This window comes from Bos indicus, chromosome 4 (genome assembly GCF_029378745.1).
Source record: "Bos indicus isolate NIAB-ARS_2022 breed Sahiwal x Tharparkar chromosome 4, NIAB-ARS_B.indTharparkar_mat_pri_1.0, whole genome shotgun sequence".
Lineage (NCBI taxonomy): Eukaryota > Metazoa > Chordata > Mammalia > Artiodactyla > Bovidae > Bos > Bos indicus.
Window position 1 is genome coordinate 20,822,229 of NC_091763.1, and position 14,809 is coordinate 20,837,037.

Below are 14,809 nucleotides of genomic sequence, written 5' to 3' on the forward strand. Positions count from 1 at the left end.
AATGGGCTGGAAAATCCATTTGCAAATGAAATAGGGCATAGAAAAACAACACAGAGTGATTTACTTTGAGGATTATTCCAGTACCACTTTTTAAAGAAAAAGAGCTGGTATCTAAATTTTATATTATTTATCCTGATTCATTTTATGTCAATATGGTTTCAGTTCAGTTCAATCGCTCAGTCGTGTCCGACTCTTTGTGACCCCATGAATTGCAGCACACCAGGCCTCCCTGTCCATCACCAACTCCCGGAGTTCACTCACGTCCATCGAGTCAATGATGCCATCCAGCCATCTCATCCTCTGTCGTCCCCTTCTCCTTCTGCCCCCAATCCCTCCCAGCATCAGAGTCTTTTCCAATGAGTCAACTCTTTGCATGAGGTGGCCAAAGTACTGGAGTTTCAGCTTTAGCATCATTCCTTCCAAAGAAATCCCAGGGCTGATCTCCTTCAGAATGGACTGGTTGTTTCCTTTTCCCAGGACATTATCGTCTGAAATTTTTTCTTGATAGAAAAAAGAAAAACTTTTCTTTTCACTTAAGTTGTACTAAGTACTTATTAGCTCTTGGCTTCCCTTTATCCTCCATACAGGCATTCTGTATTATTTCTCTCAGTGATATTTTACACAGTGCATTTTACATATACCACTGGTATTTAGAGTACCATGCCTCCATTGGTTATTCTCTTTTTCAAAAATAAAAAAAATTAATATGAATATTAACCAAATTTTTTATGAACCTCACTAAATAATGTATGTTAAAACATGCTTTTTATTACCTTTTGTTTTTCCCCACAGTACTGTAACTGGTTTTTATTCAGCCTATTTTTGCAGACTTAAGTCAGTATAGATGAATTTTCCATTGAAAACAACTAAGTTATTTTCAGCTTTTTCCACTTAACTCACTAGTGGCCACCTGATGCGAAGAGTTGGGGGTAGGAGGAGAAGGGGACGACAGAGGATGAGATGGCTGGATGGCATCACTGACTCAATGGACATGAGTCTCTGTGAACTCTGGGAGTTGGTGATGGACAGGGAGGCCTGGCGTGCTGCGATTCATGGGGTCGCAAAGAGTCGGACACGACTGAGTGACTGAACTGAACTGAAGTATAGTGTTTGTTCTTATCAGTTTAATATGTTAACTTTAAATGGAATATAATCTATAAAAATACTGAATCACTGTGGTGCGTACCTAAAACTAATATTGTACAACAACCATACTTGAATAAAAAGTAAATTAAGGTAAAATAAGAAGAATGAATCTTTAACCCATCAGCCAGAACGAAAGCCCTTCCTTTAAACATATCTCAATGTTATTGGTTTCAAGGAGGTTTCCTGGAAATGGTCAGTAGAGTTCAATATGGTTCAACCCCTTATTAATGGGCTGCACTGATAGCTCAGTTGGTAACGAATCTGCCTGCAATGCAGGAGACCCTGGTTCAATTCCTAAGTCAGGAAGATCCCATGGAGAAGCTATAGGCTAAGCACTCCAGTATTCTTGGGCTTCCCTTGTGGCTCAGCTGGTAAAGAATCCCCCTGCAATGCAGGAAGTCCGGGTTCGATCCCTAGGTTGGGAAGATCCCCTGGAGAAGGGAAAGGCTACCCACTCCAATATTCTGGCCTGGAGAATGCCATGGACTATTCAGTCCATGGGGTCACAAAGAGTTGGACATGACTGAGTGACTTTCACTTTCAACCCCTGACTGAGTTTACTTTTAATAGAAATTCATATAGAAATGACAACCTGATTACATATCAGTCAACCATACAAAATCACGTAGACTGCAACATGTGACCATGTCTTAGTACCTAAGCAGTTTTCCTTTTAATTCAGCATATTTTACAGAAGAGTGATAAATTACTACTTTTCAAAGATTTTGTTTCTGTTATTTGTATATAAAAAAACAACTTTATTTTCTATTTTTTTCTTTTCCACTTTCATTGAAACATAGTTGACATACAGCACTGTATAAATTTAAGGTAGATAGCATAGTGATGTGATTTACATACCTCATGAAATGATTCTCATGGTAAGTTTAGTGAACATCCATCAACTCATGTAGATACAAAATAAAAGAAAAAGAAGTATTTTCCTTGTGATGAAAACTCAGGATTTACACTCTTAACAACTTTTGTATATAACATACAGCAGTGTTAATTGTATTTATCATGTTGTATGTTACATCCCTGCTGCTGCTGCTGCTAAGTCGCTTCAGTCGTGTCCGACTCTGTGCGACCCCATAGACAGCAGCCTAACAGGCTCCCCCATCCCTGGGATTCTCCAGGCAAGAATACTGGAGTGGGTTGCCATTTCCTTCTCCAATGCTTGAAAGTGAAAAGTGAAAGTGAAGTCTCTCAGTAGTGTCTGACTCCTAGCGACCCTATGGACTGCAGCCCACTAGGCTCCTCCATCCATGGGATTTTCCAGGCAAGAGTACTGGAGTGGGGTGCCATTGCCTTCTCCAGTTACATCCCTAGTACTTACCTATTTTATAACTGGAAATTTGTATTTTTGACTGTCTTCATCCAATTCCCAATTCCCCCATCCCCAGTCTCCAATAACCACAAATCTGATCTCTTTTTCTAAGCGTTTATTTCTTTGATTGTTTGACATATTGGTATAATTGACCTACAACAGTATGTTAGTTTCTGGTGTACAACAATAAGAGCAGCTTTTAGAAAAATCATTATTTTAATACAAAAATTAACTTGTTTAAACTTACTATCTTCCACAATGTGGTTTAAAAATGAGACTAGAGTACTAAAGTTACTTTAAATGGAGTAGGGAAAGGTATGTTTTCCCTGTCAATAGCCATTCATATACATAAGCAATAATGCTCACATCTAAAGTATATATTATACAACACCTTTATAATTGACATGTCTGGTTAGTGTCATGATTATACTTGAATAGTGTTTAGATTCTTCTAGAAGACTTAAATAAAATGTTGTAGCAGATGGTAAAGCTATGTGACATTTCTGTTTTTGTTTATATGATTTATGTTGTCATCCTTTTCTAAATCCCAAAGCATTTTGAGCCTCACAATTATAACTTGTAATATGTAATTAGTTAAATTCTTTAACTCCAGAAGGGATGCTTGATAATATTGGAGCAGTAATTCCATTATTTAGGAAATGGATAGATTTACGAAGGAACCTAATGGATGTCAGAATATAACATTCACACTAGTCCAATTTGAAATAAGCTGGATTTTTATAAGATACAAACTCATTTTTTAAAATAGTTTTATTGAGATGTATTGTTAATTTACATAAAATTGACCTGTTTTATAGTGCATAATTCAATGCATGGTAGCATATTTACAGAGCTGTGCAAACATTATAGGCTTCCCTAATGGCTCAGATGGTAAAGCGTTTGCCTGCAATTCAGGAGACCTGGCTTCGATCCCTGGGTCGGGAAGATCCCCTAGAAGAGGAAATGGCAACCCACTCCAGTACTCTTGCCTATAAAATCCCATGGACAGAGGAGCCTGGTAGGTTAGAGTTCATGGAATTGCAAAGAGTCAGACGTGACCAAGCAACTTCACATGGTCACACGTTATAACAATCTAATTTTAGAACATTTCTATCACTCTAAAGATAAATCTCATGCCAATTTATAGTCTTTCTCCATCTCCAGTCTCAAGCAACAACTAATCTCCCTTCTGTCTCTACATATTTTCTTTTTTTGGATATTCCATATAAATGGAATCATACATGTTCTTTTGTGACAGGCTTCACTTTTTGATATTATCTGTACTGTAGCTTTGTCAGTACCTTATGCCTTTTTATTGGCAAATAATATTCCATTGTATGATTACAGTATATTTTGCTTATCCATTTAGCAGTTAATGGGCATTTTGAGTTGTTTCTGCTTTGGGGTCATTGTGAATAATGTTGTTATTAACATTTGAGTAAGTCCTTGGGTGTACATGTAAAAATCCTCAAATTTTTTGATCAAACATTATGTTTTTTGTTTTTTCCATGACTCAATTTTGAAGCTTATTTAGCAGTTGTAACACTTAAAGCATGACTTAGAAAGGATTGTCTTGAAAATTTCAGTGCATTTCATTTGATCTTAGGTGAAGAAAAGTAAAACATCTTAAATATTTGTTTGTACAAAATTGGGATGACAAATTTTGAAGTCAGTTTGTAAAAGATTCTCAAACTTTTATGAATACTGCAAATGAAAATTACTGTCAACATTTTTGAAATTTTGAGCAACTTTTCTTCATGAATGGTTACTCTATTAGCAAGCCTCTTAGACTTCAAATAATGCTTAGACCCTTAAAAGAAAAACCAAAGACTTTAGTGTACTTAATTAAATTCCTGGATTTTCTGATATTTTAGGTTTCAGAAATTAAATTTTTCATGATGTGAAAAAAAGAACAAACATTACTGGATTAGACCAACCTTGATTCAAAGTTGGAATCTGATACTTTAAAAGCTGTATAACTTTGGGGAAGCTATTTAACAGTTGAGAGAATTAATTTATTGATTTCTAAAGTGAGGCCAATAATTCAATGACTACCTAAATAGAGAGGCATCCAAGAATCTCTACTTGATGGTCACATTCTTCCCCCTGATTTCCTAATGTTTGAATATGTTGACTATTGGTTGCTGCTGATTGGATCAGGGAATCCCTGCTTGATGCACAGAAAGGGACTTAGCATCACAATTCTGCCCAACAGAAGGCTTCAAAACAGGCTCTGATTCTCTGAGCCCACATGTCCCCACCTTTACAGAATTTATTTTACCTTGTTTTTTTTTACTGAAGTATAATTGCTTTACAATGTTTTGTTAGTTTCTGCTGTGCAACAGTTATATGTATTCATATATCCCCTCCCTCTTCAGACTCCCTCCCATCCATCCTCACCCCAGTCCTCCGGGTCATCACAGAGCTGTGAGCTGAGCTCCCTGTGCCATACAGCAGCTTTCCACTAGCTGTCTGTTTTACACGTGGCAGTGTATATATGTCATTTGTCCTTTATAGAATTTCAATTCTTGACATGGGAAGTCAGCTGGTCTGAGAGCTACTGTATTGTACTGAGGAGGCTGAACAAGGTGAAGCAGTTCAATACAGCGGTTAAGATGATTTCTGGAATGAGAGCACATCATTTGAAATCTGACTCTGCCCATTCCCATCTAGTAACTCTGGGTAAGATATTTCTCTTTACCCTTGTTTATCTGTAAAATGGGGTTAATAGTATTTGCCTAATAAAGTTACTTTGTGGATTAAACCAAACCATATATGTAAGGTCCTATCATACATGGCACTTAGAACATGTTCAACAAATGGCTGAGGCTTGGGCTGTTTTTAGTATTGTAATTTTTCATGCAGCTTATCAGTGCAATCTCATTACCTATATCCATTTACTGCAGGGGATAAGAAGATAAAATTAAAGGAAATTGTCAGGAAATTTAGAGATTGCCTATGACCTTTGTAACTCCTCACTCTCTCTCTTTTCTCTTCTTCTCCCATACACCCCTTATAATTTAGCTAATACACCTCCAGCAAATTCCTCTTAACTTAAAGGCTGAGTAAGAATCTGCCTCCCACTATATTCCCTGTGACTACATTGTTACGTTGACATTAAGTCTGCTACTTAAACTATCTGGGAAAATATAACTAATATACTAGTGCTTATCATTGTGTTAGTATTAAAAATTAAGTATTTAGCATAATGCCTGTCAAATGCTAGAGAATTGACAGTACTACGTTCTGTATATTTCTATATTATTTATAAGCAGAGTTACTGAGATATCTTATTCAGTTGTTTGTGACAGAGCAAATGAATCAATTAGAAATTTAGTGGAGAAGAACAGTGTCTTAATCATCACTTAACTCTAGCAAATTTATATACTAACTTAGTTCCAACTGAGCCAGAACCATTCTGCTCTATGGGTATCACCCAGATTTTTCTCTAGATTTTTGCAAACTTTTTCTATAAAGGGGCAGATAGTAAATTCAGACAATTCAATCTCTGTTGAGACTACTTTTCTGTAATTATAGAGTAAAAACAGTCATAGACAATACGTAAAGGATTGGGTATAGCAGTGCTGAAACAAAACTTTATCCACAAAAACTGACTGCCATCAGTCAGATTTGACCTGTGGGCCATAGTTTGCAGATCTTTCACAGGTAATGAAAATAGACTATGTATTATTATTAATAACTACTTACCATTCACATTGTTTACTTCTTCCTTAGTTTTAAAATGTATGATTTTTTGTTTTACAGAAACATTTTAAACCTTCTTGGAATTTCTCTGTTTTCTTACCTGCACAATAATAAGAAAAGATATTCTAGTTAGAGCTGAATAAGAGTTACCTATTTTAGAGCTGGGAAAGTCATCAAGATGAATGGTTTTTAAGCTTATTTTAAGATAAATGATTTATTTTAAAAATAATGTGTATCAAAGTCTTTGATTAAAGGTTGCGTGGAAATCTTGGGGCCCTACCCACCAGCTCTGCACAGGATAGTTTGGGAAATAATGGCTTGAGGACAGGGTACTTACTCAGATGTCAACAGAGGCAGAGCTGGCAATGTAAATGTGTGAAAGTGGTTTAGTTCGAAACTGCTCTGAGAGGTAGAGACTAGGGCATGAAAAGGAATTGACCACACAGAGAGAGGAGCTGCTACCACCAGCTGATTATTGTACTAACAAAATTTGGGCCTATTTTTCTTTTGGGGAGAGGGGCCTATTATCCTAGATGGTCTCTTTTCACAATAACCAAGCATTTTTCTTCTTTCATTCTTTTTTTCTTTTTAATACTTATGAAATATCTAATTTAAAAAGCCAACAACTAGTTAAAAACAAACAATAAAGAAAAATTCCTTGTCAAACCAAAGACACAACTCCAGGGTATAGCTGCCAATCAGCAACCTCTGCTCAGTATCGAAGCCCTCATTTTAGGGGTAGGATAATGGAGTGTCAAAAATCATGACTTGGGTTAGTCTGGTACATATGTTCCTTGACTTCACTGCCCAAATGCACCTTTCACTAACATGTTTTCTTTGATTTGAGAAGAGAACTTGGTTGATCAAATAGCAGCTAAGAGTACAGACTTTGTGGTTGGGCAGACTTGTGCTAGAAATCCCAGCATTGTCCTAGATTTCTCATTTGTAACAGAAGGTGATCAATTAATACTTCACAGGGCTGTGATGAGGGGTAAATAAGATAGTGAACAAAATGTCCCCTCCATTCCTGGCATGCAATAAACACGATAAATGGGACTATTAAATTTTAAATTGTAACGAAAATTTTCATATGAGTAAGTGAGAAAATAAGGCTTCCTTGGTGGCTCAGTGGTAAAGAATCTGCCTGCCAATGCACGAGATGTGGGTTTGATTCCTAGTCCAGGAAGATCTGGAGAAGGAAATGGTACCCACTACAGTACTCTTGCCTGGAAAATTCCATAGCAGAAGAGCTTGGTGCGCTATAGTCCGTGGGGTCATAAAGTGTTGGATACAACTTAGCCACTGAACAACAAGTGAGAAAATACAAGTCTAATCAGCTTCGTTAGGTAAGCATGCCTATGCATACATATGCATTTTTGTCTTTCTGGGTCTATAGACTAAATATCTCAAAAATTATCACAACAAATCAGAATTATTAGGCCACATTTATACCAAAAGGGTGAAGGTCTGGCTGTTTACTGCCCAAAAGCCAATAAACAGGCCAGGTTGATGGGAAGGAAAGTTTGCTTTATTTCAGATTCCAGCAACTGAGCAAGGGAGAGGGTAGACATCTGTCCAAAGGCCAACTCCTCCCTAACTGACAACCAGTGGGGCAAGAGTTTTTATATACAGAAATGGAGGTGCTGCTACCACTAGTGCTAAGTCACTTCAGTCGTGTCCGACTCTGTGTGACCCCATAGACGTCAGCCCACCAGGCTCTCCTGCCCCCTGGGATTCTCCAGGCAAGAACACTGGAGTGGGTTGCCATTTCCTTCTGTAATACATGAAAGTGAAAAAGTAAAAGTGAAGTTGCTCAGTCATTTCTGACTCTTAGCGACCCTATGGACTGCAGCTTACCAGGTTCTTCCATCCATGGGATTTTCCAGGCAAGAGTACTGGAGTGGGGTCCCATTGCCTTCTCCAGAAATGGACGTGGAGGGAGGCTAAATACAGAAACAGCATATTCACCTTTAATAGTCATCTTCAAACTGGTCATCAGTGGTCTGACTAGCATCATCTTGGTTGTTTTAGATACAGTTCAGTTCAGTTCAGTCACTCAGTTGTGTCTGACTCTTTGAGACTCCGTGAACCACAGCACGCCAGGCCTGACTGTCCATCACCAACTCCCAGAGTTTATCAAAACTCATGTCCATTGAATTGGTGATGCCATCCAACCATCTCATCCTCTGTCATCCCCTTCTCCTCCTGCCTTCAATCTTTCCCAGCATCATGGTCTTTTCCAATGAGTCAGCTCTTCACATCCGGTGGCCAAAGTATTGGAGTTTCAGCCTCAGCATCAGTACTTCCAATGAACACCCAGGACTGGGCTCCTTTAGGATGACTTGGTTGGATCTCCTTGCAGTCCAAGGGACTCTCAAGAGTCTTCTCCAACACCACAGTTCAAAAGCATCAATTCTTCGGTGCTCAGCTTTCTTTATAGTCCAACTCTCACATCTATGCATGACTACTGGAAAAACCATAGCTTTGACTAGATGGACCTTTGTTGGCAAAGTAATGTCTCTGCTTTTTAATATGCTGTCTAGGTTGGTCATACCTTTCCTTCCGAGGAGTAAGTGTCTTTTAATTTCATGGCTGCAGTCACCATCTGTAGTGATTTTGGAGCCCAGAAAAATAAAGTCAGCCACCGTTTCCACTAATTCCCCATCTATTTGCCGTAAAGTGATGGGACTGGATGCCATGATCTTCATTTTCTGGATGTTGAGCTTTAAGCCAACTTTTTCACTCCCCTCTTTCACTTTCATCAAGAGGCTTTTTAGTTGTTCTTCACTTTCTGCCATAAGGGTGGTGTCATCTGCATATCTGAGGTTATTGATATTTCTCCCAGCAATCTTGATTCCAGTTTGTGTTTTTTCCAGCCCAGTGTTTCTCATGATGTACTCTGCATATAAGTTAAATAAACAGGGTGACAATATACAGCCTTGATGTACTCATTTTCCTATTTGGAACCAGTCTATTGTTCCATGTCCAGTTCTAACTGTTGCTTCCTGACCTGCATACAGGTTTCTCAAGAGGCAGGTCAGGTGGTCTGGTATTCCCATCTCTTTCAGAATTTTCCACAGTTTATTGTGATCCACACAGTCAAAGGCTTTGGCATAGTCAATAAAGCAGAAATAGACGTTTTTCTGGAACTCTCTTGCTTTTTCAATGATCCATTGGATGTTGGCAATTTGATCTCTGGTTTCTCTGCCTTTTCTAAAACCAGCTTGAACATCTGGAAGTTCATGGTTCATGTATTGCTGAAGCCTGGCTTGGAGAATTTTGAGCATTACTTTACTAACGTGTGAGATGAGTGCAATTGTGCAGTAGTTTGAGCATTCTTTGGCATTGCCTTTCTTTGGGATTGGAATGAAAACACCTTTTCCAGTCCTGTGGCCACGGCTGACTTTTCCAGATTAGTTAACCTTTAATTCCAGGGTCCACTTGTTCCCATTTCTTTGAGGCCAATTCTGAGAATTATGGCAGCTCATATCCTGGGTACAGTCTGGTCATCATATACTTAACTTCTTCCATCTGGTGTTTCAGTACCTATAAGACAGCTCACAGGATATGGCTCAGACTATTATATATAGTCTTTGAGAAGGAGCTAAATATCCTTTACTATGCTTAATGACTACATTATTATTATTTGGTCTCCTTTGACTATTTTCCTTTGTTTCTGCATTCCTCATTTCTCTGATTAAAGTTATTCTTTGGCTAAAGTGTTCCGCAGACAAAAGGCAGGCAGAAGGCATGGGGCAGGGCGGTTGCAAGAGGAGTGGGGTTGGCGTTGAGGGGAGTTTCCAAAGAGAGATAGGATAACACTGCTTATATAACACTGACAGTTCACACGCAACCAGTCACATAGGGGAGCCCATTGCTGCTAGGAAGTACATCTCAATATAAGCAACAGATGAGTATAATTCACTACCAAAGGAGACTGAAAAAATTGCCATGTTGAGGAAACATGCGGCTTCTTGTAAATTATATCATGTTGAGCAACGGTTTTAATGAGAGACTTCTAGTAAAGTGAAACCTTTGACTTGTTCCTCTCTAACTACCAAAGAAAATCCTCAGTCTAGTTTCAGGGAAGTGAATTTCCTGTCTATTATTTCTTAGAGCTGTTTCTAGTGAGTAGCTGTTTCAACTTTAGGCAGTAGTGGAAAAGGCATGTGCCGTTAAAGCACTGTAATAAAAGTATTTCATAGATGATAGAGGACAATATTTAAATTGAATGAAGAACATTTTTGAAAAACAAATTGGCATGTTTAGATTTTATTTCTTAAGACCAAGTTAGTAACTCACTATTAGAAACAGGATATAACACAAGAAGATTTCTGGGAGTCCTTGACCAGGAAACCTTTTTTACGTGCTCTTTAAACTTTATTATTTAAATAGTGTTCAGCTTGCTTTAATAAGTCAGCATGACCTATTCTTAATGATAATGACTGAAAACTATAGAATATAGTAAATGTCAAAGTAGCAGCACAGCTGTGTTTTGCAGTGATGAAATTTTAGGATTACAGTAAAAAAAAAAAATGGTAATGAGCATTCTTTTCACTTAAAGATAGACTGACCACAATAGTTCAGATACAAAAAATTTCATAAAAATCATTTGTTTCATTCAAATTGGATTGGGTACATACTGGATAATTAATATGCTTGACAGATTAACAACTTTAATCATTTACTCAGTCAACAACCAATTCTTGAGACTACTGGGTTCCTATGATTCTAACCCTTCTCCCTTAATGTGAGTTTGAGACATTTTCTTATCTCTAAAATTTCCATAAATTCTTGCCAAGATCTTTCCCCCTTAAATCTATAAGTAGGCGCAACTATAGTATTAAAACACCAACTACTAACATTAAAACAACACAACTCTAATGATACAATGCTAACATTAAAACAAGATCAACAGCAGTAGAACAGTTTAAAAGCCCTAAACTGTTTATTAATGAAAAGGCTGGGAACTGGGACCTGGAACCCTTTGCTGCAGTGCTTGAATCTACACAGATGTCTCCTCAGGCAACAAAATATGAAGAAACTATAAGGTACTAAAAATAACTGCACACATGTGTGGTTGGGGCAAATTATGAACAATAAGATACAAAAAGACCAAAAATCCAACTGTCACTTCTGAAGAGACAGGAGCACTGTGCATGCCCCTTGCACACACCACCACCAAAGGGGTGGGCAAACCACCTAAGCCACCACTCCAGCCAGACCCCTGGACACACTCGCACCCTCATTCCACAAAAGGAACCAGCTTGCCTACCCCCTTGGGGAGCAAGCAAACAAGGGAACTTGTTGCTTGTTCTCTCTTTTCTCTGCTGCAGCAGCTACTGCTGCTGCTAAGTCGCTTCAGTAGTGTCCAACTCTGTGCGACCCCATAGACGGCAGCCCACCAGGCTCCCCCGTCCCTGGGATTCTTCAGGCAAGAACACTGGAGTGGGTTGCCATTTCCCTCTCCAATGCATGAAAGTGAAAAGTGAAAGTGAAGTCGCTCAGTTCTTCGTGATCTCATGGACTGCAGCCTCCCAGGCTCCTCTGTCCATGGGATTTTCCAGGCAAGAGTACTGGAGTGGGGTACCATTGCCTTCTCCCTCTGCTGCAGCAGGAGTCCCAATAACACCTTGCCTGAATTTCTTTTCTGCTCTCTTATCAGTTTCTATTGATTAAGGAGGCCAAGAACCCTGTTCAATAACACTAATATCAAACTTCTTGATAGTCACATGTATCATTTTCATTTTTTTCATTTAGAAGTACACTTTCTTGAAAACAGAGCACTTGAAGGATTCATGTCTTTTCTTTTTCCCAATTCGTTTATACTTTCTTCGGGAACTAGCACACAAGTACTCTATATCAAGTTGAATTAGTAAATCTATTTTGTTGATTTAGTTCATTGAGATTGCAGAAGACATAAAGGTGTATAAATTCTAAATTAATGAAGACCCATAAAGAAAAAAATCTGTCAAATATACTGTTACCTACAAAAAATAAGTTCAAAGCCAAAACTACTGTGACTTTGTTCTGCTATCACTAGTTAAAACTCTTTTGATAAATATAAGAATCAAAAGCTTCATGACATATAATGTAATTTCAAAAGACAGGAGTTTCAAAAGGACCTATTTTAATGGTCAAAATCTAGTACTATGTAAAATGATACAAAAATTCTAGCACTATGTAAAATGATACAAAACCTAAACTATATGATATTAAATATGCTCCACTTTTAATATGACAGCATACAACTTATCAAAAATATCTAAAGTTCTGGAACTCTCCATTTTCAAGTGGATATTTACTTTGTTCAGATCAGATCAGATCAGTTGCTCAGTCGTGTCCGACCCTTTGCGACCCCATGAATCGCAGCACGCCAGGCCTCCCTGTCCATCACCAACTCCTGGAGTTCACTGAGACTCACATCCATCGAGTCAGTGATGCCATCCAGCCATCTCATCCTCTGTCGTCCCCTTCTCCTCTTGCCCCAATCTCTCCCAGCATCCGAGTCTTTTCCAATGAGTCTACTCTTCGCATGAGGTAGCCAAAGTACTGGAGTTTCAGCTTTAGCATCATTCCTTCCAAAGAACACCCAGGGCTGATCTCCTTCAGAATGGACTGGTTGGATGTCCTTGCAGTCCAAGGGACTCTCAAGAGTCTTCTCCAACACCACAGTTCAAAAGCATCAATTCTTTGGCGCTCAGCCTTCTTCACAGTCCAACTCTCACATCCATACATGACCACAGGAAAAACCATAGCCTTGACTAGACGAACCTTTGTTGGCAAAGTAATGTCTCTGCTTTTGAATATGCTATCTAGGTTGGTCATAACTTTCCTTCCAAGGAGTAAGCGTCTTTTAATTTCATGGCTGCAGTCACCATCTGTAGTGATTTTGGAGCCCAGAAAAATAAAGTCTGACACTGTTTCCACTGTTTCCCCATCTATTTCCCATGAAGTGATGGGACTGGATGCCATGATCTTCGTTTTCTGAATGTTGAGCTTTAAGCCAACTTTTTCACTCTCCTCTTTCACTTTCATCAAGAGGCCCTTTAGTTCCTCTTCACTTTCTGCCATAAGGGTGGTGTCACCTGCATATCTGAGGTTATTGATATTTCTCCCGGCAATCTTGATTCCAGTTTGTGTTTCTTCCAGTCCAGCGTTCCTCATGATGTACTCTGCATATAAGTTAAATAAACAGGGTGACAATATACAGCCTTGACGAACTCCTTTTCCTATTTGGAACCAGTCTATTGTTCCATGTCCAGTTCTAACTATTGCTTCCTGACCTGCATACAAATTTCTCAAGAGGCAGATCAGGTGGTCTGGTATTCCCATCTCTTTCAGAATTTTCCAGTTTATTGTGATCCACACAGTCAAAGGCTTTGGCATAGTCAATAAAGCAGAAATAGATGTTTTTCTGGAACTCTCTTGCTTTTTCCATGATCCAGCGGATGTTGGCAATTTGATCTCTGGTTCCTCTGCCTTTCCTAAAACCAGCTTGAACATCAGGAAGTTCACGGTTCACATATTCCTGAAGCCTGGCTTGGAGAATATTGAGCATTACTTTACTAGCGTGTGAGATGAGTGCAATTGTGCAGTAGTTTGAGCATTCTTTGGCATTGCCTTTCTTTGGGATTGGAATGAAAACTGACCTTTTCCAGTCCTGTGGCCACGGCTGAGTTTTCCAAATTTGCTGGCATATTGAATGCAGCACTTTCATAGCATCATCTTCCAGGATTTGAAATAGCTCAACTGGAATTCCATCATCTCCACTAGCTTTGTTCGTAGTGATGCTTTCTAAGGCCCACATGACTTCACATTCCAGGATGTCTGGCTCTAGGTCAGTGATCACACCATTGTGATTATCTGGGTCGTGAAGCTCTTTTTTGTACACTTCTTCTGTGTATTCTTGCCTTCTCTTCTTAATATCTTCTGCTTCTGTTAGGTCCATACCATTTCTGTCCTTTATCGAGTTCATCTTTTCATGAAATATTCCCTTGGTATCTCTGATTTTCTTGAAGAGATCCCTAGTCTTTCCCATTCTGTTGTTTTCCTCTATTTCTTTGCATTGATGCTGAAGAAGGCTTTCTTATCTCTTCTTGCTATTCTTTGGAACTCTGCATTGAGATGTTTATATCTTTCCTTTTCTCCTTTGCTTTTCACTACTCTTCTTTTCACAGCTATTTGTAAGGCCTTCCCAGACAGCCATTTTGCTTTTTTGCATTTCTTTTCCATGGGGATGGTCTTGATCCCTGTCTCCTGTACAATGTCACGAACCTTATTCCATAGTTCATCAGTCACTCTATCTATCAGATCTAGGCCCTTAAATCTATTTCTCACTTCCACTGTATAATCATAAGGGATTTGATTTAGGTCATACCTGAATGGTCTAGTAGTTTTCCCTACTTTCTTCAATTTCAGTCTGAATTTGGCAATAAGGAGTTCATGGTCTGAGCCACAGTCAGCTCCTGGTCTTGTTTTTGCTGACTGTATAGAGCTTCTCCATCTTTGGCTGCAAAGAATATAATCAATCTGATTTCGGTGTTGACCATCTGGTGATGTCCATGTATGGAGTCTTCTCTTGTGTTGTTAGGACACATCTAAAATGGATCCACCTATTCCCTCTGAAACAGC